The sequence below is a fragment of the Lissotriton helveticus genome, chromosome 6 (genome assembly GCF_964261635.1).
Source record: "Lissotriton helveticus chromosome 6, aLisHel1.1, whole genome shotgun sequence".
Classification (NCBI taxonomy): Eukaryota; Metazoa; Chordata; class Amphibia; order Caudata; family Salamandridae; genus Lissotriton; species Lissotriton helveticus.
Window position 1 is genome coordinate 965,616,438 of NC_136067.1, and position 27,136 is coordinate 965,643,573.

A 27,136-nucleotide genomic window follows, 5' to 3' on the forward strand; every position below is an offset into this window, starting at 1 on the left:
TCTAAGGATTACAGATATTTTCCCGAATGTTGACATATTTATTTTGAAAGATGAAAATGTTAGCAAGATTTTTTTTCTGATTTTGTCGACTGCTATGCCTAGTGGTGTATTTTGAGTCCAGGCATAATAGCATTTCTTTTGGAACGGTGGTTTAACCTGCCAACGCAGTATAACATGAAATTGAAAAGGATCGTATTTATGTGCAAGCGTTCGTAATACGATGGCTTTTGTTGTATTGTTTAAAGAAATGTCTCAGATTGTTGAATAAAAAGACATTTTTCGTTAATTACCCAGCTATTAGTTGAATAGCCCCTACCTTGGTTTGAACATAGAAACAAACGTGGTGGGTGAAGAAACTGTATCTTGACGCTTCTTTGCATCAATCACGTGAAGTATATTTTAAGGGGGTGTATATTAACCATGGACTTAGTATGCCACTGGAAATGCTAATATGTTGGGGCTATTCTTTCTCATAGCTACGCATTTCCATTGATGAAGGTAAAGTATGTGAGTTCTTATGTTGTGTATTAGGTGGGTAACATATACTGTTTCAGGGTACTGAGAAAATTACTATTGGGCATTGATGTAATGTATTTCATAGTATTTTGTTAGCTTTTTGGACATTGTTCTAATTTTCTTGGAAAAATGTTTAATACACTATCAGAACACAAAAATATTATCCATGTCTAGTGTGCATCCATCTAGCCAGTTCTGATTGGGTCCAATGTACTCTCCATTTCAACTCGTCAGAAAAAGCTTAGATTGTTTCTTTTAAATTGCTGGCTGTTGTTAATCTACTATAAAGCAGTGGCTATCTGTCTATGACTTTTAGTTTGGCCTGGTTTATTTAGCTGATTTGACTGGCTAGGTGTGTGTCCACCCTCCCCCTTTGCGCATCCTACTTTGAAGATATGCTTTTGAAATGGTTAGGTTTAAGCACGTGTTTCATTGGTCATCACACAGTTCTTAGCATGCCAAAGATGCAACAGTGGTGCACTTAGACGAACCCCCTCCCCACCCAATACTATCTTGAACATGTGGTTAAATGAATGAGACTTGTATTTGTTTTTTTTTTTTTTAACCACAGTGTGTGAATTGTAGTTTTGGTGGTTGCTACAAACGATGGCGATTAGACGGGTATATTATTATCCTTTCCGTGTTCCTTCAACCTCGGATTAGTAGAAGAGTGAAATTGAGATATCAGAGCTTTATTGCACATCTATTAAGTTATTAAGGTGGTGTTTTGGCAGATAGACGTCAGAAGACCCTCGGTTTGAGGTTTCACTCAGATTTCTTAGTTTTCAATGAGAGGCCAGCTCTCTGTAAGAACATAGAAAACGTTGGTTGACGCAGTCCAATACATTCCAAAAAGAAAAAAAAGGGGGAAAGGCAATTTTAAATACCCCTTATTGCTGCTATTCAGACAGTCGCTCCTTGTCTCCCGCAGTCTGTTCCTTAGAATTATGAGAGAAAAGCACAGCACGTTGGAAGACGCTCAGCTCTGGCTTGGGTGAAAGAAATAAAAAGTGGACTAGCGTTGAAGAACAAAGTGACTCTGGTGGCAGAGTTAAGGAAATACGGTGGCCATTTTGGAATGTATAAATTTGTATAAGATTACTAACAGTTGAAAAAACTATTTATTTAAGTTGCATCTGTTGCTTTTCTCTCATTGTTTCTGGTCTTAGAAGTGTCATTGATCGAACAGTTCACCTCCTTTAAGACGTTTCTATTTCTTTAACCGTGGTATCTTATTATTAAAATACTACAAATAGTAATACATACTCCACTGGAAGACATCGGGCGGTGCTGTGTAGTATCTCAATTGCTGTGTTTTGCGTTCGTACTCCGCTTCCACCTACTGAAATTTAGTGAATCCCGCACAGTTAACCTTATTTCTGTATACCATAGTGGAGACTCACATTTTCCTTTGCGCGAGCTCGTTTTATTAATCTTTTTTTTTTCTATTAGTTTCGCTCGAACCCAGCTACATTCGTAGGAATTTGAGTTGTACGGCCCTTATCTGAGCAGTAGGAGCATAGGCTGTTGCTTATTCCGACTTCACCAAGGCGAGTAACAGTCCCGAGAAAAAGGTTTTGGGTGGAATGGAGTTAATAATGATCCTATTGTTCTGGCTGCTGCCATTGGCTAAAAATACTTACTCAGTTGTATAGTTTCCACTCTTGTCATGTAAGGGCATGTGTACGTTGGAAGTTCTCTTAAACGTGAAAACGCCCATCTATTTGAAATGCGGCGTTTCCCACTAAAATATAATTGCTGTAATGTGAAGGCAGTGTGGTTGTAGGAGGTAGGTGGGGAACGTTTAACGAATTCGCCCTCAAACGTGATTTAGTATTTGTAAACACTGTGCCATATGACCTTTTGAAAAGTTGCCTTCTGGGTCATTAACTGTCATTAAAGGGAAGTGCACTATACCATTTTGTATGGCTAAAGCCAGGCCCCTCAGGTTCCCTTTATTACTACATTCCCCTCTCAAGGAAGGCTGGAGGAGCCTAATAGTGATACATAGCCACATGTTAACAAATTAAATCTGATCACCAAATATGCACTTCACATGTTTTTCCCAAAGATGCCTTAAATAAATTAAACTGTAAAATATGATACTTGTATAAGTAAGGTACTAAATATCCTAAGCAGTGATCTTCCAGAATTGGGCTCTGTAATCAAACTTGCTTGGGTCAGAATCTTGTTTGATCGTGTGGCCTTTATGAGTTTACGCAGCAGAGCCTGGCATCATCTGCTTAGTTACTGGCCCTGTTACATGACCAACAACAAACTGTTTACTTTTTTTCTAATATCACTTCCGACTGAATTCTACCATTATATCAGTGAATGTGTATAGTAAAAATGCTGGCCATTGACTACGGTTGCATACATGATAAATGATAGTTGCTTGATCCCTAGGTGTGGGGGTCAGTGTGGATCAACCATTTTATGTATCAGCCAGCACTACAAGTGAAGGTTGATTATGGATCGAGGAAAAGGTAATCGTTTTATTAAGTTAGAGTGTCAACAGAATCGCTGATATTGCTATATTTGGTTAGCGCATTCCATTGTGTTTATATGGTGCTTTTACTGCACCAAAACAAATTAAAACAGCAGTCACCTAGAGGAAACTACACATGAAAACCATAAATATAATTAGTGAAACGAGACAGATGAGAGGAGATTTTAGGACGAGTAGAAAGTGTGGAATGTACTATGTATTTACAGAAGTGGAAGAAAATATGAGAAAAATCCATCCCTTTCTTACTTTTGAGGTTATCAAAATTCTTTTCTCTTCTCTTTTATCCTTTAATTACTGCTCTTCCTGCCTACTCCTTTGACACTCGCAGCTCAATTTTAAATCATTCAATCAGGATTTTATTTTGCCTATGTTCTATAGCTACACTACCATCCTCCACACCACTTTCTTCATGCTGGTGTCCGTTTTACTCACATTTTCTTTGGATTTTTTGCAATACTTTCAAATGTATAATCTTGACCTCTATTGATCCAGTTTCGCTACTCCTTTATGCTCCCTCAAGCAACCTTCAGTTTATGAATGTTTTATTGCATCTCATCATTCTCTCTGTACTCGGTCTATTTTCGCTCCTGATCATCTACGCTCCAAAAACTAGGATTCTCTAATCCTAATAATAATAATAATAATAATAATAATAATAAGAGGAGCCAATGGTGGAGATGTTACTAAAAAAAAATAAAGGGCAGAGGCGAATATGACCTCATGATTTCACTAGGACAGCAGGAGGAAATAATATTGAAGGACGAACATGACAGGCATAGGTGGAAGATAATTAAGAAGAATATGATCTCTGTTTTAGATGGGTTAGTGTGGAATGAGTGAGGGGACCTCCAAGTTTGGACAGAGGATGGACAACTAGAGAACGCTTTCCTTACAGAGTCCTCAAAGTGTAAGGAAAGATTTCAGAATTATTTGCCTTGCAGTGAAAGGAAATTCTCAACGAAGAGCTTAAACAAACAAGATGGGTAATGTAGATCTGGAAAAAGAAGAGACCAAATATGGAGCCCATGGCAACATTATGCCACTGAGGGAAGGAATCTGTTATGCCTTGTCTAAAACACAAGATAAGAGTCAGGAAGCAAACCACTGAAGTGGTGTACCAGAAAGATTAAATTATAGAGAGAAGAGATCAGGAAACTCTATTCAGCAATATCAAGAGGCACAACGATCAAGATCTAGACGATAGGATTATGTTTTGTGCCAGGCGAGGTTAAGCTATTGGCCATATAAAGACGAGATGTTTTCGGCAGAGTAAGTAGAACAAAACACTGATTGAAGGATGGAGAGAAGACAGTTGAGATTTATGTAAGAGTATGAGTGACATTTTAGCAATATGGGCAGTTACTAATAAAGCTTATGCAAATAACACAGTTTAATGAGGCAGATGGAGTCTCTACACTTTCGTTGGTAAAATGGCAACTATTTACCAGTGAACAGTGGAGTACTGAATTATTGTTGTATGACAGGTGTGGGTGGTCATAAGCAGCCTCGGATGAGGCATCCAGCCCATCTTCCAACTTTATCTATGAATTACGTTGCACCTTAAATGGTATGTGCTTGGTGCCGGCCATGTATATTAACAACATGGCACAACGCGCATATATTTATGAACACTTTACATTTCCTCCTCAAAAAATGTAGCTTATACGAGAGCGGGAAACCATACATCATATTTCAGAGTCTGTCAAAATGTGAGAATCTTTTGATCTACAAGTATAAACTACAGCCATTCTGAATAACCTCAGTTTATCACAACATGTGATGGTCATTCTATTATAGACCTATGAATAACAGCATGTTGCATTTAAAGTCCCTTTAAAAACTTCATGTTCATTTTTGTGGCAAAAAGACACATTAGGTTTACTCGGTAGTCTAGTGATTTTAGAAGGAAAATCACAGGCATAGCACTAAGTCGCATGACTGGAAGTTTTATGAATGGCAACATTTGACCAATCCACTGAGAACGTACATGTTAATGCAGGCACTAAGTACCTTACATAAATAGTACTAAAAAAAGTATTAAGACAAGTCCGGGTAATTAGCTAAGTTAATCCTGGTTCTTAAATTAGTTAAGTATCACTAGCAAGGGAATATTTCTTTCAGGTCTTTGGGGATAATGTATGATCACTGGTAATGTCATGTCATAGACATAAGTCTTTTTATAACCTAGCTGTGGTACCACAAAGTGAGATCAATCCTGGCATTGTCAGTTAAGACAATTGCAGTTCTTCTAGGCACGTACAGTGTCTGTGCGTACTGTATTGACTGTATAGGGCACCATATGTAGAGAGGCCAAATAGTGGAAAAAATTACAATTGATGAAACCCTAAAGCCTTTGGTTTACATTCAGTGCTCATATTTATTCCAAGTTTTGAAGGCATTTCTATATTCTTTTTTATACTAGTAAAATAAGCACCAAGGCAGTTTTATTTTTCTTCTCATTTGCATCTTGCGGCTAGATTGATATTCATAACTATCCTCCCATTACTTTGGAAATCTCCCATTTCATTACAGAATTCAAAACCATGCAAATCCCCAATTTTTCAGAATCTGGTAATTTCATGTTGGCCATATATGCTGTATTAGGACACCAAACCCTCATTTTAATATACCAATGCAGTGGTAAGGTATTTTGGTACAAGGAATTTGTACACAGTAATAAAATGTGGGGGTAAGGGCGCTCAATTGGTTAATGTGTTTGCTGCTACCTTAAAGGTTACAGGTCTTATTCTCTGTTGTTCTGGTGAATAAGGAATGTTCTGTTATTCCTCATTAATATAGCATACCTTTCAACATTTTGATAATCAAAGGAGGTTGAGATTTAGTGTTCTCGGAGGGCTTTCAACTTGAAATCAATGGATATGACACTTTTATTGGAGGGTAAGGAAGGTTTTCTATGATGGCGAGCCCATTGGCGTTTTGGTCCTGCATTTTATTTGTTAAATGGGTGACAATTAGTTGAAAGAGGTGATGCTCTCTCTGTCAGTTGCCACCTACGTTTATATCCGGTAACACACCACTTTGCGTCTTGGGTGATAGACCATGGTGTAAGACATTTATTAGTATCATACCAGTGTCTTTCATTGATTTCAATATTTAAATTGAATTTTAACATATCTGGCAAGGTAATTTTGGATGGTTTATCACTGTGTGGCTCTGTGCTGTGCATTGACTTGTTGATGGGTAAGACGAGAGCATCTACAGCGAAGCTGGAGCTTGCTGAAGGAAAGTACTTGAGCCCCCTGAGCAGGATGTGGGGCCATCTTTGTTCTGTCAGTGTGAGAAGACAACCAGACACACGGTTCTGAAGGAGAGGGTTAGGATGAAGCAAAGAGCAGCTTGTGTGCTTTGTTTGCATCCTGCATGGCAGACACCAAGCCTCAAACCGTCCGAAGTCCATATTACTACGGGAAGATGTGGAGATTAGTTTCCATTGGGAGGAGCATCTAAGATGAGGTGCCACATTTCCTTTCCCTCCTCCATAATTTATATTTCAACCATTTCATTAGACTTTAAAAAAAATCCACCAAATTAATTAAAGAAGGAGCAAGAGGTACGCAAAAACAGCATACCATTACAAGGAGTCAAGAGATGACTTTCAGTATCTGACCCCAAAAAATCCAAAAGAGATACTGAGCTCTAAAGTATGATAATAGTGTATCAGGAGCATAAAAGAATAGGAAGTACTTTAAATAAAATGCTAATTAGCAGTATGCCTAAAGGGAAGTAACACCAGGAAAATATCCTATGATTTCCAAACAGCACTAGCTAGATACCTCTTACTTTTGCATGGAAGCTATAGGGAATTCACATTGATGAACGACTTTGAGTCAAGGAGGTGTATTTCCTGCGGGTATTGATCAATCTTGTCCAAAAAAGGACAAGTGTTGCATAGGTCTGCTATCCGCACACCTAGTGAAACACAACCATGCTGGCAAATATGTGGTTAAATCTTGTTTTGCAGGTTTCCAATTGCACAATATTGTGTCAATGCTTAACATTAGCTTGCGATCAAGTAAGTGAACACCTGAAGTTTATAAGTCTGATGCATTCTCAATAAAAGTGCCTTGTAGCCAGTTGTTGTTACAAAATTGAGAGACAGCTTTATTTGAAAAACATTTTCACTGTAGGAAGCAATACCGCTCCAAAATTCTTAAAGAAGGGCAGATAAATACATTTGCCCATCTCCTCGTGACCATTTCAACAGCTGTCAGAGAGGATAGGGTAAAGTTTGTGTAAACCATGGAGATTCCTGTACCCCCTAAATAGTTTACAATTTATGCCAATACCAGTGATAGCCTTGACATTCAAGGGTAACCTCTAAATCAAAAACCAGCTCTCAAAGGAAAGGAACAACCTAATTTACCTCTATAATTTAAAAGGTGTGAGTAATATGCTTGTATTCCTAAATTTAGCAGAATACTACTTTAAAGAGACTGGTTTGATTTTGCCATTTCAGAAAAGTTAAATGTTGCGCTTGTAACTAAGGAAACCTGTTTTCTTTACATCAGTGACAAAATGAGACACAAGCAATGGCTTTCTTAAAGATGGTCCATTGAAGCTCACCATTCACTACTATGGGGGCAATTGCAGTCTGACCAGCCCTTCCTCGTGAGCATTTCCACTTATCATTCTTAAGGAACAAACTGGCATTCATAGATAAATATTAAATTATTCTGAAAATGTAGTTTAACTAAAGTGGGAGGAATTCTGTGTATATTTGTATGTCCCTCATGAACAAATGCAAATGTATTAAGTTAAATTAGGTGCCGCTGCAGGCGGTATGCTACCGTACATTTGTTTTCAGGTAAGGACAAAATAAAGCAGAAGACACCGTTTATCGTCTTCTGAGACATCCACGGATGGAGTCTCCATGCTTCTTCACGACTGAATCTCCATTCCCCAAATTAGTTGACTGTCCCAAACAAATTTAACGTTTTGACAACACACTTGGATTCTCCAGTTTATCAGCTATTTGTGTACTCCCTCTATCCCCTTTTGAATTGGCGATAAGATTTGGTTATACTGATTCACATTTTATTGTCAACGCTCCGATGGGTCTCATGTGCCCCTCTGTATATGAGATTCTTTATCTTGTAGTTCTTTTGTGTGTTGCGTTCAGGCCATTCAACCTGTCTTTGAACCCCATTGCAATAAGTAAGCCTCTGGCTTGCCCTGTAGATGTTTCCCTCATTTGGTCAGAAACGTTTGTTACTACCAGTATATCGCTACAATGTTTTGTGACCGAGGTTGTAAATTGGATTGTTAATTGCTACATTAACTTGACAGTAATACAAGTAATCCATTATCTATGCAATATTGTTACTTTATATATATAGTGTCTCTTGATGCCAATGGATATTATTGTGCTCAGGTATGGGCAGACTGCATCATTTTAGAACACCACTATGGTTACATGGGAAGTTGATTTACCTAAATCTCTGTGTGACCGGAAGGCCACATGCTCCAATCGGTATGACCAACTTAGTATTTCCTGCATCCACTGTCAATAAAATGACTACGTTTGAGTTGTGTTACGCTAACTGTGGTTAATTACAGTGCCCCAAAATGACAAATCCAATACCAACAACGATATGAACAGACACACATTTATCATATTTCTCCACCGGTCCTCCTTGCTATGCTCTTAGTTAGTGCTAAGTCGGAAAGGCCTTTACTGGGGACTAAGGAAGGCATTGAGGACTACCTTATTGACTATCTTTTTTTTATGGCAAATAAGTGGTAAGCTTTTAATTGTTGAGGAGCCATTGATGTTGATTCTGCCATGTAGATTAATTATGAAGTCGGGGTTTTGTAGAGTATTGTTGGTGAAGTCCCTGTTCATGTGTTGTATGATCACATCATTGTAGTTCTTGTAATTTGAAATACTTGTGTAGCTCCTCACTTTCTAATTACATTTTAGCATTAGGCTGCTTAGTTGTGTAATTCATTTTTTTTAAACCCATCATGTCTTTTTTCCAACTTTTCATAACAAATATCTTACTTTTCAAGGGAGCTATTCGCTATCCTCACCCAAAATGAACATTCTAAATGTTGTCTGAAGCTGGACGTTCATTATCACGCTCGTCATGTGTCAAAGGGCACCGCATGTTTCATTAATCGAGCATCGAACACATAATACATTGTTTAAAATGAGTAACATTTGTAGAAAGCAAGTGACCTATTCTGTCTTAGTGACTGATTTTGAAAGCAATGTGTCCATTTTAATGGAGAGAATCAATGTATTAATTGTCTTGTTGCCTATGATGAATTTGCCTTCATATGCATGGGCAGGCTCACCCCCCACACATTATATGTTTTTAATTATGAGTGAACACTTTCCAAACCCCCACCCCCCTTTTGCCTACTATTTCTTGCTTGTTTTAAGAATGCTACTCTGTACAACAAAGCAGTGGCAGACACCTAAGATGTGTGCGCATTTAAGTGCCTAAATGTTTTATTTTTAGATGGTTATTTACCATGTTAGTGAAAGCGCTCTAGTTATTGAAATGCAGCTGAAGACTGTACGTTTTTACAGGAGACAGAGCAAAAGTATATTAAAGCCATTTATAAACTAGGCAAGCAATTATCCTTCCACCTTTGATAGAACCCCCGGTTACAGTATACAACTAACTAAGTAGTAGTAGCTGGTGGTAAACCTCAATTTGAAGGGTAACTAGATGTATGAAATCAAAGCACATCCTGACATTTCTCGACTTTTACTTTGCTACATTGTAAAACTTAAATTCATTTTATGCGCTAATCTTTGGAGGACTTCGGATACACCTGAGATCACTGTAGATTTCTCAGCACTGGTGTCATGATGTATCTTTTTACCTGACATTAAGCCTGGCTGCAGGAATCACTGCTTCCAAGGCTAGCAAGAATAAAGTTGGGAGTAGCAAACCACTGTAAACTCTGCTTGCTTGCAGATGTTCCAGTGAAGATCTGTGGTTTTCATGCAAGCCTGATTTAAAAATGTGGTTGTTTAGCAGAGTTGGTGAGCATTAGAGACCCTCCATTCAATGTTGATCAATTAGGTTGCACACCTCCCTTCTTTTCCCCACCGGGGTGAAGGTATGTTAGGCAGTTGTCGTGTGGCACGCAGGATGGGGTCGTCAGCCGGAGGGCAGCTCACACCGTCCTGGGACCCCGAGTGCGCACCCACCGCCCTTCCACCTCGTGCGCACTCACCGCCCTTCCACCTCGTGCGCACTCACCGCCCATCCACCTCGTACGCACTCACCGCCCATCCACCTCGTACGCACTCGCTGCCCATCCACCTCGTGCGCACTCACTGCCCATCCACCTTGTGCGCCACCCGCCTGGGACCCGCCGCCAGCCTTACCCGCACCTTGGGCCTGGGCGAGGAGAAGACATGTCGGAAGGGCAGAGCTTCTACGAGGAGAAGATCATCCGGGACCTGCACACCAAGGAGATGGACCTGGTGGACAGGGATCACAAGCGGATCAACGAGGACGTGGTGAAGCTATGTGTCACGCACGTTTGTTCTGATGTACATGCACTCCTCTGCAGCAGGTTCTTGCACAGAGATGAGGCCTTCAGGAGCGGGAGCAGGCACTCAGCTGGCCTGCACTGATGTCATACCCAGGAATCAGTAATTTGTCATAATATATTTTTTGCCTATCGCGATGTTATTAAAGTCAACGTTTCCATAAGGTCATAAAGAGCGTCTGATTTTTAATTGCACTATCTTGGAAAGTCTCTTCTGTTCAGGGCCATCTCCAAATTGTTATTCAGTATGCTACAGGGGCACCAGTTCTTGAACGTTTAAATACTGCAAAGTAACCCTTACCTCAGACCGTGGAAACCGCAGGCTGTGCCCTTCTGCTGTGCTGCGTCCTTCTTTCCCTGCAGCATGAGCTGATCGCCCAAGTAACCTCTCCTGGCTCTTCCATTTCACAAACTTCGTATTTGGCATTTGTTTTCTCCCATACTTTTTAGCTTTCGTATCCACTGGCGTTGCTTGTAATGGTGCACCAGGGGCAGTGGCACTGGGGCCAGGAGACCCCTGAACTCTGATTATTGCTGTATTTCACAGTTCAAACAGCAGCCAGTGTGTCAAATTCCTTTCTTGCACAGGGGAGTAGCTTCCATTGGTGCAGCAGGCACAGTGGCACCGGGCTCCAGAGGCCCCTGACCTCTGATTAGTGTCGTATTTTACAGTTCAGACAGTGGCATGTTTGCCCAAGTCCTTCCTTGCACAGGTAAGAGGCTTCCATTGGTGCAGCCGGTGCAGTGGCACCGAGGCCCAGAGACCACTAAACCCTGAATATTGTATTTAACAGTTCAGACAGTGGCCAGTTTGCCAAATTCCTTTCTTGCACTATAAACCATGATACACTGGCTAACCCACATATTAGTGGTACAAAAGGGGGTGGTGATGGACGGAGCATCAGAACCAATCAAACACTCACACCCAGTCAAAAGATCTGGGTTTGATCCATCACCGTTCTTTAGCCCACTCTGCCACCCCAGTTCAGACATGGCTATATGCAAATCAGTCTGACCCTGTGCCTCATGGGAACAGTCCAGCCCGAACTGCCAAGCCATGCCTTCCCGGGACCGGAAACAAGCTTCCGAGGACCGTTTTTTGGCATTCCAGCCGTCTTCAGCCCGGCTTGCTTGAATCCAGTGGCAAAGTGAGCAAGGGACGGTGATGGATCAAACCCAGATCTTTTGACTGGGTGTGAGTGTTTGATTGGTTCAGATGCTCCGTCCATCACCACCCCCTTTTGTACCGCTTTAACCCACATATTATCCACACACATTTTGGGTTATCTCACCCATATGTTGATTTCTTTATTGCATTCTCTCCTACTCTATTCTCAACACACTCAGGCCCGGACTGGCCGTTGCGGGCACCGGGCAATTCCCCGGTCGGCCGCAAGGGTGGAGGCCGTTTTTGTGACAGGGCCGTTTTTGCAGCAAAGCTGCAAAATCGGCCCTGTAACAAATTCGGCGGAAAAGCGGCCCTGGTAAAGAGCTTGGTGCCACCCCCTCACCCCAAGGGGGAGGAGGGGGGGCCGGCCGAGCACTTTGCCAGGGCCGGTTTTGGTTCCCAGTCCGGCCCTGCCTTTCATCCAGAACAGGAATACACTCCAGCCTTTCTTTCAATGTCTACTCACCCACCCACCTACCTACCTATGTTCAGATTTGATCTATTACCCCGTTGGACTGTTCTTCAAACTACTCCTAGAGATCTCGTGAGCCTCCAGTGTCAAACAGGATTAGTTCACCATGACCATTTATCCTTTTGCAGTCAGGGATTTTTAGGCTGGCAACCATCATTGGAACTAAAGATCCACAAGTCTAAGAATGCAAAGGATATAAAAAAGAGACCGGATAACATACTCAAGCCTGAACTCTATTACGGAGCCATACGTAGCAGCAATAGGTCTCGCAGTTGTGAGAGTTTGAGCTATTGGCATTGTAAATGGCAATGCCTTTTAATTACGTGTTGGTTTTTAAAACATAAAGGAAAGGCATTGTCATTTACAATGCCAACAGCTTTAACTCTCTCAAATGCGAGACCTATTGCATTGCAAAAATGCTTGTTTTTTATTGGTGTTGTGCAGAGTGGAGACTAAAGGAATTGACATGGTGGAACTTGTATGGTCTGTTTATTGCATTGCCCAAATCTTATTGGAACTGAGAGCTTTTGGTTTAAAAATAATCTTATTGGCACATTGCTTTCCCATTTGGTGTTGGCATTATTGAGATAGTGAAAAACTGATTAGCACCGTTCTGCTTTTGTGTGGACATCTGGGTAATTCTTCAATGCCAAACCTGACTTGAATCTCTTTTTCGTGCAACACAGGAAGTTAATTTTACTACTCAGTCCTGTGACAAGATTTAAGAATGATTGCCTTCATTCTTTGGAAGGAATTGTGAACCATATTTGCTTTTGGCAGAACCCCAAAACTCTCTCTCTTAAATGCTTCTTGCTGCTCTAATAATAGGCCTGGGTTTTCTATGGCTGGTCGAAGAATACCTAAAAATAGTTTGCCACTCCTTGTTATATTCTTTCATTTAAGCTGAATTGATTCTCAGTCATGTGATAGAATTGTGTGCAACATACAGCTTTGCTTAAGTCCCTATAAACACATTCATGAATTAAACTGAAACTATCTCATACACGTGAGAAATAGTCGGGTAGTTCTTCCTCATTTGATAAGTGCCTGCAGTCTATGTAGCAAAACCCTAGGTGCAGTGTTGTATTCCTATAGAATTTAGCGCAAATAGACTTCTGTTTTTAAATTAGTATTTAGAAAGCACAGCTATGTATTTCTTGATTTGAATTGACGTCAATTACAATGAACGAAATGATGCAATTGATCGCGCTTAATATGGATGGGAACAACTCTGCTCTTGAATCCACCCAGAAATCCTGCATTTCAGCAAAACGCATTCAAATTCCCCAACGATTTTTCAGGAAAAAAGATGCTTTAAAAGGAGCAGCGAAAACTGTGCAGTAGGTGTTGCTATCGCCCCGAAGCTCCGCTGAAAACTTAAAACAGCTGTTGCCTCGGAGGGGTGTGCTTGTAGTTGAAGTTCAATTCTCTTCTGTTGGGTGTGTGAATGAAATCTAAAAATAGCCCTTGGTGTCTGAGGTATATTTATAGACCACTGCCAACTGAAGAAATTGAGTAAAGCCGCTGAAATAAATGCAGTCTGATGTTTAGGTAACAGTTGCGCGGCGTGTGAGTTTGGCAGGCAACTGCTTTCCGAGATCCGAAGATGTTTCCGGTTAAAATTTGTACAAATAAATAAATGAACATGGAGTGACTTAAAGGAATTCACATTCGTGGAGCTCTTTCTTTTCTAAATGTAAGACACGGTGCGGTCGTTTATTGAAAAGAACACATCGTAGCACCCAGCCTTTTGAACTTTGTTTTACAGTCCGGTGTCATTGTCATTTTGGAACAAATTGGGTGCCTCTTTTTGAAGCCCCCACCCCCGGCTTGCTCCCCACCTTTATGCTGGGAGGAATCCTATTTCACTTAAAAACATACGTGTCCAACAATATATGCTTTTATTTTCACGTTTACTTGTATGGAAGAAAATCACGTTTTTCATAACATATAAATTTTGGTGCCCTGGCAGTAGTTTGTGTGCTGAAAGTCAGCCACAGTGTGAAAGATAGGTTTCTTGAAAGCCCTACACAAAAACGTTTTTTCTGTCGGGATTAGTTTCAGGCTAAGGTTGGTTGGAATGGGATAAGTCTGTAGTGTTTATGTATACATGGCTCCCATTTTGGATTATATTTGATTTCAAAGAAAATGTATTCCCTGAAGGTGCTGTTGTTTATTTATAGAGTTTTATATAGCGTGAACATGACCCAAAAGCGTATCGGAGCACTTTACAAATGATCAGGAACAAATGTGACCATATAACACATGTTCATGAGAAATGCAGGAAGTTACAGCACAAGCTGGTAGAGGAGGACCTATCCAGAGAAGAGCTAGAAAGTCTATATAAAAGAACACAGATAGGAAATAAAAACATGGCTGGGTAATACAACTTGATAATCAGGAATGATGCAGGAGGTCGCAAGACCAAGCTGAAGAGGTAGTCCCAACTTGGCTAGGCGGATGAGTCAATATATAGTGGCGTAGAGGGAAGTAAAAAGTCAACTGTTAAGAGTATGCATCAAAACATAAGCTGGCGGAGTTCATAGATCTCTAGTTCAGAAAGGTTTTCATCAGTACTACTTTCATCAGGTAAAGGCAACCTGTATCCACCATTTAACATGCACTTGGGTTTGGGTGCATATTTATAAGAGGCTGATGTTTGCGTTGATTAGGACATAAGAATAAAGATAATCGAAGAGTGAACACCTCACTCACAGCCATTGTGAACCTGGAAGTTAAACTCATGTGTTTAGAGAAGTTATTTGCAGTCACAGTTGCCTAATTCCTGATTTTCCAAATCTACAGATATTTGTTCTAGCCCATTGAGGTTAGGACGGAAGACAGTCTGTTAGCATGGTGGATTTTTTTTTTCTCACAACATATTTTATTGTTGACTGCCAATATAATACAAGGGCCGCACAGAGTGCCCACAACATAAGGTGGCAAATGTATGTATCAACATTTTCCTTAATGATAGAAGATTGATTCTTCGAAAAATACAATGCAAAAAAAGGCTAAGGACATAACAGAAGAAGCAAACAAAAATGAAAGGAAAACAAACAACTGTGCCACGTTATCTCCGTTCAAGACATATATGAATCTTATATAGAGAGAAAGCATCTGCCATTGATGATCAAATTAAATACCAGCCTTGCGTACATACCGGTCAAGTAATATCAAGGTATTAGTTCCTCAGCATCATGCATGGTGGGGGGAGGTTCCAAATAAAGTCCCCTATAATCAGTCCACCTCTTTCAAATTTTGTAGTGTTTACGGGGGCACCCTGTGGCCTCAAAAACCGGGCGATCGAGGCCCATACAGAAATCTAGACCCTTCTTCCACACCCTAAGCGACGGTGCAGATTCATCCTTCTAATTCCTAGCAATATCCCGTTTGGCAGCATGGTGGATTTTACACTGTACATAGTCTACAGTTAGCAGTGGCAAAGGAAGGGGGAGGATGACCATGGAAAATGAATCAAATAGAGGCTAACTCAGTCAGTCAGTCAGTCAATTATCTTTATTCGATTATTAAAAATCATAAAAGAATGAGCATTAATGCATGACAACATTTCATCAGAACACAATTTAGTACAAGTCAATATTTTGTTTAAAACTCTAAAATCACGATATACGAAATAAGTTATACATAAATATTAAAAATATTAAGAACAGTAAGATATAAAAAAAGTAATCATTAATCAGAAACAAGATGCCTAGTTCTTGTGCGATGCTTGTTTATGCGTGCACCTGCAACCAAAAAACTAGCGACATGAAATGCTACTTTTACATTAGGAAGGAGTTGCAGGAACATCAAAGCTGGTTTTACCTGCGTAAAGCCCAAATTGCACAATATAGGAAGCAGATATTTTTTCCTAATCTCAGTATAGTGGCCGCAGAACAAGATAAAATGAGTCATATCCTGGATAGAAAAGTGATCACAATCACATGGTTCAGCATTATCGGGTCTATTCCATGTTTTAAAATTGCCCAGAATGAAGGGAATCAGATCAAGACGAAATCTTGTTAGAAGGAAACGATGGTATGGTTTAGATACCAGGAAAAGATATGGTTCCATTCCTGGGACAGATGTCAGCATACAATATTTCCTTACTGTGGGTTTGTTTAACTCTGTGGCTTCCCTCTCCAAAACATAGAGATTTGTCAGGATATTTTTAACTGTTTTTATATCTTCCTGGTTTATCAAATGTGGAGAAGAAAAAAGTTCAGGTCGGCCAGCTAAAATTAGCTGCGTCTGAACGTATTTTACCCACGGGATGTTATGAGCTCTATCCAGGGCTAAACAATCTTTTAAGATAATATGATTTAATGTAAGCTCCTGGTTGAGCCAAATTTTCAACCATCCAATAACTGGGGCTAGTTTTAAAATGTCGGTTATGTAGCCCAATCCAAGCTCTGTATGTATTATATAAGTGGAAGTCGATTGAGGGACAGAAAGCAAAGTTCTCAGAAATTTATTTTCAGCTTTCTGGATTTTATCATGATTAGTGTACCCCCAAATGACAGAACCGTATTGGGCAACCGATAAACATTTAGCTTTATAGACCTTTATAATGCTTTCCATGGGGCGGGCTCCAAGTTTTTTAGCGAAACCAAGCAACCTAGCGGCCGCTCTTGCCACTGCGTTGCTTTTAACGGAGTGCTGGGGGCCCCACGTGCCCTTTTCATCAAAGGTCACTCCTAAGTAAGGAAAAGATGGAACTCTCCTGACCTCTTTCCCCGCACAATAAAATGTTTTCGACTTTCTTTTCCTGCCTGCGGCTCCTACAATCATTACATGAGATTTATCTGTGTTGGTTTTCATGTCCAACGAGGACATGAAATCCCCAAAGGATAAAAGGAGTTTGTTTAGTGCCACTCCAGAACGTGCCAAGAGGACTGCATCGTCCGCGTACAGGAGGACAGGTATCTTTGTCTCACCTGCACGCGGGATGTCGGTGTGGGAAGCTGCCAGGACTGCCTCAAGATCATTTATATACAGAGTGAAGAGAAGGGGGGCAAGGATACACCCTTGCCTAACCCCCCTCTCTGACTTAAAGTGGCAAGTACATCTCCCTTCCCTGGTCACTCTGACCGAGGTCTTAAGATCTCTATGTAACTCGGCCAGATACCTAACCAGAGGAGCATCAATGCCCATGGACAAAAGGACCCCCCACAGCTTAGCCCTGTTAACCAGGTCAAAAGCTGAGGAGAGGTCCATAAAGGCCATGTACAGAGAGCCCCCCTTGGCAATTGCGTATTTATTTATGATCAGTTCTAAATTTAGACACTGATCTAAAGTTCCTCTTTTGGCTCTAAAACCGTATTGTGCATTTGATAGGACACCCTTCCCTTCTAAAAGCTGGGTCAGTCTTCCTAAAAGGACTCTTCCTAGGATTTTAACACTGGAATCGATGAGAGAGATTGGCCTATAACAGGCCGGATCTGTTCTCTGTCCTTTTTTGAAAATCGGTATTATCGTGGACTTAGCCCAGCTAGTAGGAAAAATAAAGTCCCTGGTAACGTTAAAAATATTTGTGAGAATTTTGGCACTTAATTCAGGGGCACACTTAAAGAAATCTGCGGGAACCCCATCGGGCCCCGGTGCCTTTTTAAAGAGTGTGTCATTAATCGCTTTTTTCACCTCCTCTATGCTAAAAGGGGAGATGGTGGTTACTGCTTGTGTGAATTGCATTCCACAGCCTAGAGTGGTATCAGGACAGCTATAAATGTTACTGAAATGTGTGACCCACTGTTCATCAGGTATGGTGCAATCTGCTCTCTGATTCTCTAGTCCCACAAAGTAAGGATGGTTTATTATTGCCCAAAATCTAGCACTATCTCTTTGTATATCGGGCGACAATAGATCATTCCAGGCCTCCTTTTTTTATCTCAGATTTCCTCGTCCTGATAGCATGACTGTATTGTTTTCTCAGTGATGCTATCATTTCTTTATCTCTTGGTTTATTTTTTAAGGCTTTCAGGAGGATTGAGTGAGCCTTGGAACAATTTGAATCAAACCATTTGGGGCCCCTATGTGTATTAGGCTTTTTCTTAACGGTCAGATCTGAGTTGACCTGACGGCAGATAGCATTGAAAGCCTCTATCATGGTAGTCACAGAGTTATTATTATCCAAGCAGATTGCAACCTCCCCCTCAACTTTGGCCAGGGTGTCCTGTAAAAAGGTAATTGGGGTAACCTGGTCCCATTTAAGTCTGCGGTTCTGATCACTCAGGACTAAATCTGTCACACATAAAGCCTCAATCACCCTCTTTCCCAAAACTCCCTGTGATACAATCTCTAAAATTACGGGGTTGTGATCACTAAAAACTGAGGGTTCTACCTTATAGTTGAGCACTTCAGGCAGAAAACTAAACGATAAAAAAATATAATCTACAATTGTGCCTGTGTTGTTACCCACGTATGTTGGTAACCTTGAGCCTGTATGGCAACTATGTGATTCATAAAGATTAAAAGTTGCTAAGAGCGATTCCAAAGCCTCTCCACGTGGTGAGTGTTCAAAGTGCGGAGTAGAGGAATAGGGCGAAAAATCCTCATGCTCCACTCGGCAATCCCTATCACATGGGTGGATGTTGTAATCCCCCAAAAGGATCACCTCAAACCCATGAGCACTATTCTCACTGTGGGTAGACAGGAATTCCTCTAGAGTTACCAAATGCTCATTCAAGATTTGACTGACAGGAGAGTTATAAAAATTAACGAGTAATATAGGCTGTGAGTTTGGTGTAATTAGTTCAACCGCTAGAATATTTATTGAATTAGTTTTAATCTGTCTTGGCTTTCCTTGAATATCTAGGGAGATGTATATAGCCAAGCCCCCCTTCGCCCTTCCTGTTTTACTAGGTACTGCCGGTACAAAAAAATGGGAAAAGCCGTCCAGAACAAGTCTGTCTGACGTTTCCCAAGTTTCTTGGAAAGCAAGAATGTCATTGGATCTAATTATCTCCAACCAGTTCTTATCGTTGAATTTGGCTCTGATGCCAGCAACATTCCAGCTCATAATTCTGCAGACCCTAATGCCTGTGGGTTTCGGATCTGATAATCTAGGAGCAAACGGGGGAACCTCACCATTGCTGTCTTGTCTGGGAGAGAGTCAATCGTTTTGATCCATGAAGGATAAAGGGGCATAGCGATTAAACAATTGAAGAGGTTCTACAAAAGGATTGTGCTGTGCTAAGTGGGAATGATGGGCTGCTACATTATGCCATATGTCCTGCCCCCATCTGTGGTTTGAATCCCAATTTCTATCCCACCCTAGCGCAGGAGTTCTTGGGTGGGTGACGTTCTGCTGTTCGCCATAAAAGAACTTTAAGGTTAAGGGAACAACAGTACCCTGTCTGCGCTGAGGAGGGAATAGGTTAGCAAGTATATTGGGAAGGACGTCTTGATTTGAGAAGCTCACTGCCACACAGTCCCCTTTAAACTTTTTCGGCCGGTTTCCCAACCAGGGGACCCTAGTTGCTGACTTAATTACGCTTGCCAGATGGTACTTTCCCCCTGGAGCTAACCGCATGTTACTGGTTAACCAATGCAAAGCCTTGCTTGTGAGAGAGGTGGGACTTTCCACTGTTTCCCCTTCCAAAGGGGGGACGTTCGCTAAAACTAGAACCACTGGTGTGGCTTCAACTAGAAATTGTAGGGGGTCCGTTGAGTGAGCATTTACTGGGGGGAAGCTGGCAGAGGGGGTTCTATCTATTGGGATGTTAACTAAAAAGAGAACTCTCGCTGTTAGCGATCGATGTTGGTGGTTGTGACGGTAAGTTCTCATCTGGCAACCGGTTCACTGCACCATCACTTACAGCCTCTCTGACCACATTTCCCCCTGTGATATTGCTCAGATTAGTTACTAACGTAGTTATGTTTTCTACCCCACCTGCAACCGTAGTGTGGAGACCACCCAATCTCTTAATTTCCGCTTGCAGTTTATCAATTTTTGATATTAGGGGTTTAACAATAGCGTTAATTTTAAGCTCAAAAAAGTCAGCAATCCTTTCAAAAAAAGCATCCTCAAAAGTATGATTATGTTTGTCCTCCACAATGTTCACTTGCTTTGACTTTGGGGTAATAGCCCTCTTCTTTCTTATCCCTGGTCGTGGACCGCCCTGCTTGGGTGGGTTTTTAGTGCATAATCGTCTTGGCCTAGTGGCACGCCCTTTAGGTGTCTGCTCGTCGGATGAAACTCGAGTCTGTTTCTCCTGATCGGAGTCAATGTCAATGTCACTTGCAACCTCTACATTGGAAACCTCAGAGGCTGGGACTACGTTGACTGGTGTGCCACTTGTTCCTTGGGAAATAGGGCCACTAATTATGCCCTCCTGGTGGGCTTCCTGCAAAATAGTGTCATCAATCAGGATAGATGCAGTAGGGGACAGACAACGTAGGTCTGGGGATTGGCTCAACCCCAAAGAATTTCTCCTCTGCGTGTTTATTTTTTTCACGGTTTGGACAAGGTAATTGTCAAGAGTGTTTTGAGAGTTTTGCAAACCTTCCTTAGATTTCGTAGACATGTTAACAATATACACGCAGACTCACTTTTTATACGGTTATAATTTTTTTTAAAAAGACTCTTAAGTCCGAAAAGTCTTACTTGCGATAATGCTTCCTGCAGCTTTTCTAGCCCTGCCCCTGCCTCCTCCTGCCGATGAGGGCCGTAGAGGGCCCGCCCTTTGCCCGGGCTTTGCCCCGGGCGTCCCGCGACGCGGGGGTGTCGGGGAATTTGTACCGCCTCCTGGCGCGTTCTCCCCGCGTCCCTGGTCACGTGCTGTGCGCTGCCGCGTGGCCTGCCGGGTGTTGTGGTCCCCGGAGCGGCGGCGCGGTCTTTGTAAGTTTGGTGACTCTTGGCGGTGGCGGCTGGGACCTGCTGCGGACTCTCAGCGGTAGCGGCGGTAAGTTTAGCTGTCTCCCCCGCTCTGCCGGGGTGTCGGGGAATTTGTAGCGCCTCCTGGCGCGTTCTCCCCGCGTCCCTGGTCACGTGGGACCTGCTGCGGACTCTCAGCGGTGGCGGCGGTAAGTTTAGCTGTCTCCTAGGTTTATAGATTTTCAAAAACTGTTTGCATGACTTTTGCTCCTTGAACACTCAATTATCACTACTGCTCAAAAAAGCAGGAGTTAGTTCCACAGCGAACAATATTTTCTCTGTTAAGAGGGAAAAAAATCTTCTTAAAATTCTAGAGTCTGCTATGCTTACTCATGTGGATTGCCTGATTTGTAGATCACTGTCCTCCGAAGTAAGTTCAGGTAAGCAGGAGTATGCATTGAAACATATTATTTGCATAGATTTCCATGCTTAGTCCTCACATTTTTGTGAATCCTTCAAAGTCGAATATACGTGAAAAAAGTAGGCATATATCTATAATTCACATATTTTCAGCTTTTTCTAAATCTGGCATTAAAAACCAATTGACTAGTGCAGTGGTTCTTAACCTGTGGTGTCTGCGAAGCATTCACTGGGTTCGTGACTGCTTATAAAATTAAATAATAGTAACAGATGAATAAAGTGTATTTAAATAAAGAAGCAGCATGTAAAGATGAACATGTTTAAACTTTCTGTAAACATGAAGAAATTAGAAATTGTAGGCGAAAAAGTCAGTTAACATCAGACTGCTATTAGAATAGACAATGAGTGGCCTAAAGTGAATTTAGAAAACCTCCAATCTTCTTCAGACTAAATTAAAATTGTGTTTTTTTAAAAATGTATTTAATTTAAAATATATATATATATATATATATATATATATATATATATATATATATATATATATAGTGAATTAAATAAAATATATAATCATTTGTGTATTTGTTTGATGAATTCTAGTTTCTGTAATTTGTTGTATTGTATTGCTGTTCAAATCGTTGCAAATGCTTAGGCAGAAGTCTCTGGCTTCCAGTAATAACTCAGCGGGAGTCCCATATCTCAATATTAATTCGTTGGGGGTCCACAGAAGTCCAAAGGTTAAGAACCGCTGCACTAGTGCACTAGAAAATATCCGGTAATCTATTTCCTGTAGTTTTGGTAGCTATCCAGGAATGTTGTAAGCTGAATGTTCTTTCAGAGAGATGTAATTTGTAGCATGTATCCTACCTCGCAGAAAGAACAAGTAGCAAGAACTCTTGTGTACGTTTTTCACTTAGAACATAGATTTTGTTCCTTGATAATTTAATTTCAAACTCTTTGCCCACTGCGTCCGAACACAGCAATATGAATGATTGTTGCACAGTGTTTGTTTCCTGTACTCGTCAGAAGGCATTTTGGGAAGCTGTCGTAAACTTTAGGACTCCTGTGAGTTGTGAGCTAGTGACAATTCTGCAGCCAGTCTATAATGCTGGTGAATAAAATGTTGCAAGAGGACTGGTCTCGAGCAACTAGAGTAATTGCGTCACCAGGGCATATTACTTTTTTTTACTATGTCTTGGTCTTAGAAGTCCTACAGAAAGTCTGTTTCAATGCACTGTCTGACTGAATGTATGCGTCTTAAAGCTAACCTGAACATTTTCGGCGTGATCATGGAACCACCTTAGGCTATCCAGGCTAACCAAAGCATGGATGTTGGGGGGGGGGGGGGGAGCCTTGGTACCAGCTCAAATGATCATGTCCGTCATGGCAGCACTGAAAAGTCAAAGAGAAAACTGATACAAATATTTCACAGACTTGGCACACTGCAGAAGCCTCTTAATGCTTACTTTGAATGAAAAAGCTGTGACTTATTCCTATATTAGGTTCTAATTCAGGGATGGTGAAGGCTAGGGGCAGACAAATTATGGAAGTTATACTGCCATTGGTGTAAACGTATTAAATCAAGCAACAGTGTAACCTGCATCAACAATTTGCTACCTGGGCAGCGTTAAATGTCCGCACAGGAGCAGAGACTAGCAAAGTTACACACTGGAGGTGTATTGCTAATTTCCTTTAGACAGTTTGGATATGGGCTAAGCCCAAGGCACCTTGAGAAGCAAAGGACGGCTAGCCCACAAAGGCTATAAATGCAGTATCATCAACCCTTCTGACAATATAGTCCATAATTTTAACCGTAGTTGTAGGTCGGTTTGCAGACTTTTAGTTATACAAGTACTTATTTAACTGCAAAAAAACAATTGGGCTTGAGCATCCCCATTGCATTGATCCTGAGAATTTGGAAACATTGGCAAATTGTCTTATTAGACATGGTCAGGGTCAGAAAACCTGATTAAATTAACTTGGATGGAACAATGCAAACTTTCAAATCCTCTGGGTTGTCCCTGTACATAGCCTTTCCAGACACCAGCTATGATTTGTCCCACTTAAACTATCCTAGGAGCTTTCCTAGGCATCGTTTTACTTTTGCAAGATGAAATGCATCTCCCGGGGTAGGCTGTGAACTCAAGACCTCTTGGCACGAGTGCTTAGAAAGTTGTGAAAAGAGATGCTAACTTTTTTTTTTCTTCATAAAATGTGATTGATGTTAGCCGCAAAGATACCACAAGACCAGGTCCTGGGAGTGAGAGAAGAAATAAGAATCTCTAATGACTGAGTTTCTGGATATTTTTCCATTCCAAAAAAGAGGGTTATTTTCTGCTGCTTTGTAAATGAAGGGGAGGAGGGCGGTGCAGTTAGTGTGCATTGTAGGCTACAAGGAAATGTTATGGGATGATAAGCAGTGATGTGTTGTTACAGGAGTTGAGCGCCCAATTATAAAAGGGCCACTTTGGATCCATGCTCTTTGTAGTTGTCTGCAAGAGATGTTTAGTATGGTGGATCTTTCTCACTTTTACTCGTAGAAAAGATGCCATATTTCAAAGGTCCTTATATTAGCTCATTTACATGTTTGCCATTGTGTGTATAACGCTTCAATGTGTAAACCCATCACAGATGATAGACTTAGGATGTTGAAGCACTGCTCAAAATGAGTATAATAGGGGTAACCGGTTGTACATCTAACATGTTTAGTAATTAACCTCTACTTTCAGTAAGCTTACTAGACGCTCTACATGCTCTTGCTGTCACTTTTGATTTTAGAGCAGCACACTAATGCTGTGTAAAGATTACCCTTGGTGGAATCGGATCCTCTGCGCCAGTCGCAGATCTGATGATTAGATGTCCTTAGACTTCCTAGCTTCATTGCTTCATCCATCGATGTTTATGTAATCGCACTGCAGTAGTCCGGGCAAACGTTAAAGTGGGTACTTTTCCGTGGCTTCATCTTGATGTGCACCATTTGGCTTGTCTTTTAATTTTCTGTCTATTGGATTTCGGTCACTAACGGCAAACTATTTGTAGGATAACGTGAGACTTAGAGGCTTGTGCAACAGTGAGTTATACTTAAATAAAAAAAAACAGAAACACGATCACAAATCTGCTAAACTTGTAAATTTGCGGTTTAACAAAATTGAGGGCACACAACCAAGGACCACTTAATATTTAGTTTTTTTGCACAATTCCAAGTTTTTTTTTTTTTTACCCTATGCCCTGATGGCATGTTTTTGCTGGAGAGTTCGAGCCTGACACAATCGCCTGAATCCTTTACTACCTAGGTGGCTTCCTCTTTGCCTTTTTAGACCTGTGCCAGAGCTAGAATTTCGAATAGTAAAATTTTATGACAATCTTTTTTTCCTGTCACCATCACCTGACACGCTTTATGGTGGCATGTAAGTGATCAGTAGACAAATTATCTTTAATTGTTTAAGTTGGCAGACTAAATTGTCTGGGGGTGAAGGCAAGCAGATTTGTTCCAGACTTCAAAACCTATAAGCCAGATGAGGATTGGAAATGAGCAAGCAATGTGCAGCCTGCGGCCTGTGCAGCCTCAATGCTGCACCATTGGCCTCTCGACCTGTCAGACTAGCTTCCACTGTTGTGCTCACCCACACCCGGCCTGCAGCCTGGGGCCACTGCATGTGTCCACAGATTTACTGGCGAGCTAGTAAATTGGTGCTGGGGGAGGGTGGTGTTGTGAGTGTTGAAAGCGGTTGTTGCTCTTTATGCAGTTATACACCGCTGTTAGGCAGTTTCTATCTTAAGGCGAGTTACTCTGGTCATATTTTAACTGGCATCACGCCATTTTTGTATTGTTTAATTTGTTTACACAGAAACTGAAAATCCGAATTCAATCGGGTGGCTTTCACCCCCAGTCTTATTCACCAGCTTTGTAACCATTAAAAAAATACTCCTGAAGCATACACCGGCTATTGAAGCTTAAAAAAATAAAAAAAAGTAAATGCCCTAACAGCTTCTCTCTATCTTTGTCACGTGCCCACAGTGACATTAGCATTTAACTTGTCTTCTGGAGGCGGAAGTCTTCTTTGGAAAACATTTAAATATCCAAGACCTACATAATTCAGTGGTTAGAGTGTCCTCTTCGCAGTGCCTGTAAATCTCAAATATTTTTTTTAAAAATGACATCAGCCCATCGTCTTGAACTTTCCTCTGAAATGCATTTAACTTGCTGCCTGTTTGCGAAGGTCATTGCATGAAAGTGGTCAGTGTCGTGACAAAATTGAGGGTTACACTTAGGTAGGACCCCTCAAATCAGGGTCTCCAACAAGTTATTAGTGCAAAGGCAGTATATTTTTTATTTCATTTTACAGAGTTTTATATAGCGCGAACTTGACCCGAATCGGGTATCAGAGCCCTTTATGTAGCACCAGTATAGGTTATATGCCCCCTATAGAGACAACGCACAGCTTGATTTTTCTAGTTGTGCCTTTTGGCACTCCTGGAGAAGTTTCAGGCTTCCAGCATGTTTAGGTTTATGTGCGACCACGTGTTCAAATTATTTTCCCTGCCTCTGCCGTCACTAGCTATCTTTTGCTTCTCAGCAATCTCTGCGTGGGCACCGAGCCAAGATGCCGGGTACGTCCCTTCCTTCCTGCGAGCTGTTCCCGCCTTCACCCCTCTGACTGGAGGGCCGCGACCTTCACATATGTACATTAGCCATGTGCGCTGTGAATTGAAACTTGCTGCCTCAGGAAGAAAGGCTGTTTTTTTTCCCTTCTTTTTATTCCGCGGGGAATCTGACAGCCATTCATCCCTGACCTGGGCAGAGGTAATGCAAGGAAATTGGATTCAAATGGAATGCGCAGTCATAGATAAAACACACAGGCAGCAGCGTGCAGACAAGCCGCCCGCTCACTGCTTAGCCGGAAGGCGAGAACTCACAGGCAAAGTGGCGCAGTTTGCTCTAGCTGTTGTAAACAAATACATATTTTTCCTCACTAGGTCGAATATTTTACGGCCTGCATCTCATTTATCTTTTTATGCATTTTTTTAATTGGCTACACAACTGATGGGTCGCAAAACGTACTGCATCGGATATCGTTTAATTTGCTTTTATGGGCCCGCCACTTAGTTTTGTTTTGTTTAAACGTCGCAAGTAACCAGTATGTAACACCGTTTTGTGTGTGAAACTTTTTTTAAAACATGTTCTAAACTGTAATATTTAGTTTCCCTCGGGGCTCAAGTTCTAAAAAAAAAAAAAAAAGAAGTGGGTGGACTCGCCAAGTTAGGCAGAATGGATGTGACATCACAGCACGTGCATCACGGAATGTGACATTGCATGTGGCATCAGAGAAGTGGCTTCACAACCCATCACCTCACAGGAATTGGCATCACATCTGAAGACCATGCATATGTTATGTTTAGCAGTTCTATCGAGTACATTTGAGCGCATTACAATATTTAACAAATTAGATTTTGCATTGGGGTTGTGCGAAAATATTGACGCAACCTCAACACAAAATCTAGGCCTCAACATATATATATATTTATTTTTTTGAACTCTGCCAAAAAGAAATTGGAAGCAAGGAGAAACGTTTCAGTAAATCTATTCTGCTTAATCGGTTGTAATGTGTATTTTGAAATATTTTATGTGGTTTAGGCACCTGCTGCAGGGATATTTGTGTGGAAGCTAGATCTCAGGGATTAATAATAATGGTAAAATAAGTC

The 27,136-nt window shown here is 41.2% G+C and overlaps 1 protein-coding gene and 1 long non-coding RNA gene across 7 annotated transcripts in view; one reads left to right on the top strand and one right to left on the bottom strand.

Annotated features, from left to right (window-relative positions):
• Nucleotides 1-1,501, bottom strand: part of LOC144763224 (uncharacterized) — a 497,352-nt gene extending 495,851 nt beyond the window's left edge. The window contains exon 1 of one of the 3 annotated variants that reach the window (XR_013596192.1): nucleotides 1,404-1,501. This is a non-coding gene — a long non-coding RNA (uncharacterized LOC144763224). The remainder of the gene's footprint in view (nucleotides 1-1,403) is intronic. The other 2 variants (XR_013596194.1, XR_013596193.1) reach the window with 2 other exon arrangements.
• The window catches only part of ARID1B (AT-rich interaction domain 1B), an 807,447-nt gene that overhangs the window by 4,325 nt on the left and 775,986 nt on the right, over nucleotides 1-27,136 (top strand). The window lies entirely within an intron of this gene.